We start from the raw sequence: 2500 nt of genomic DNA on the forward strand, positions 1-2500 counted from the left end.
TCCTGATGACCAAAAGGCCGTTGCAGGCCGGGATACCAATTGTATCCAATCAGGAGAGGGAACTCATACAGGATACAGGATAATCAACCATGACTTCCTCAAACCACCCAAAAAATAATAATATATAAATGGCAGCAGATTTTGAGGCAATATCATTTAACCCGATTCCAAATATTGTCAATTCATATTTATATATTGAGTCCATACCTGCATTCCACTGATGCAGGTCATTGCATGTACTCAAATGGTAAACATCAAATGTCTATTATTGTGAAACTGCCTTGAGTCCATATTTAACATAATGCAATGTCTTTCATCAGACAGAAATGAACAGGTTCATTCTGCTTTTTCTGTGTGTTGTCACTGCTGTTGTATCCTACTGACTCACCAGTGAGGAGCCCTCACCGGGAGGACGTAGAGCCTTCGTCCTACTCCTCACCCAACACCCCCTGCTGACAGGTGCCGCCCCCAACCCGTAGGAGTACGTGCAGTGACAAATCTCACCCTCCCCGCCCGGCTTCGCTACCCAGAACACATGCCAATTGTGTTCGTATAAACGCTCGACAAAGCCGGATGCACCACGGTGGATTCAAACCCATAATTCATGCAGTTTTAATATAATTCTATATGTTTGAAGTTTATCCTCTTCGCTCACTTTATCAAAGTCAGTATAGCTCTCTGGGGGAAAATAAATACAAAGGCTGCCCACCCGTGCTCTACAGAAATGATTATTATCACAGTAGAGCAGTGAAGCCACAGTGCTATTACACAAATGATTACAACTCTGTCTTGACCCATGTTGACCTTTGAACGCTCGGAACATTCTGTGGCCCAACTTTAGGTCCCTAAGCCACGGGTTGAGACAATGTGTCTGTGTGTGTGGCTGTCTTTACATCTACACCGAACACTGAACCAAATAAGGCTTTAGTGTGTCTTACCCGTTCATTGCAACCTTATTATCTGATCTTATTTTTATGAGTTTTTCCCCCCATTACAGTCCACCATTATCTCTCTGTTGTATATTGTTATTAGTCTGGCGGAAGATGGCACACTAACATTTTGCTGCTTGTATACCTTTACGAGTTAGTAATAAATAATAATTGCAACAAATCGTTACATTAAAGAACATTAATGAATCATCAGATTAAAGACAGACAGACTGACAGACAGACAGACAGACAGACAGACAGACAGACAGACAGACAGACAGACAGACAGACAGACAGACAGACAGACAGACAGACAGACAGACAGACAGACAGACAGACAGACAATATGATTATAGAAATAATAATAACAAATCATAATGATATTATAAGTGACAAACAAACCCCTCTTGATTCTTGAAATAAAATCAACAAGGCTGGCTGGTTGCACCACATTATATTGTGTGCTGGTTTGTGTAGTGAGTTGTCCGTTTTGGCCAGTTCTCTGTTGTAAAAGGAATGGACAAATCGATGGATTAGACCGCAGTGACAGGCTGGATAGAGTGTACGAAATGGAACCAAATGGACTCGTTATGTAGCCTACACTTTATCGGAGTTGAATGAACACCCAGGTTTTGTGTGTGTGTGTTTGGCTATTTCCATACGGACACACACACACACACACACACACACACACACAGACACACACACACACACACACACACACACACACACACACACACACACACACACACACACACACACACACACACACACACACACACACACACACACACGCACCACACACAGATTCCTGACACCCAGAATACGGTCCGAAATTATCCTTCCTGTAAAACCTTTTTATGATCCTATCATAAACGTAAAACACACACACACACACACACACACACACACACACACACACACACACACACACACACACACACACACACACACACACACACACACACACACACACACACACACACACAGAGCAGCTGACAGCATCTTCTATGTTAAGCCTGGTGGGTGTGAACAGTTGTTGGCTCCGGGGACAATAAAAAAAGGACCCAACAACAGTTGTGGCCCCCGGACGGAGCCCCATACAGCCGGTGGTGGACCATGGCCTTGGCAACATGTGCGTGTGTGTGTGTGTGTGTGTGTGTGTGTGTGTGTGTGTGTGTGTGTGTGTGTGTGTGTGTGTGTGTGTGTGTGTGTGTGTGTGTGTGTGTGTGTGTGAGAGAGTGAGTGAGTGAGTGAGTGAGTGAGTGCTTGAGAGAGTCAATTCAATTTCAATTCAAAGGGCTTTATTGGCATGAGAAAACATACGTTTACATTGCGAAAGCAAAAATCACAATACGACAAAACAGCAATATTTAGAGTCTCTCTCCCTCTCTCTCGCTCTCTCTCTCTCAATTCAATTCAATTCAAAGGGGCTTTATTGGCATGAGAAAACATACGTTTACATTGCTAAAGCAAAAGATGTCTGACTGACCGGTCTCTCAGAGACCAGTACTTGTGTTATCAGTCAGCCATCTTTATTTTAGAACTGTCTCTGTTCCAGCAGGGGGCAT

This window comes from Gymnoscopelus microlampas, assembly GCF_963454915.1.
Source record: "Gymnoscopelus microlampas genome assembly, chromosome: 19".
Lineage (NCBI taxonomy): Eukaryota > Metazoa > Chordata > Actinopteri > Myctophiformes > Myctophidae > Gymnoscopelus > Gymnoscopelus microlampas.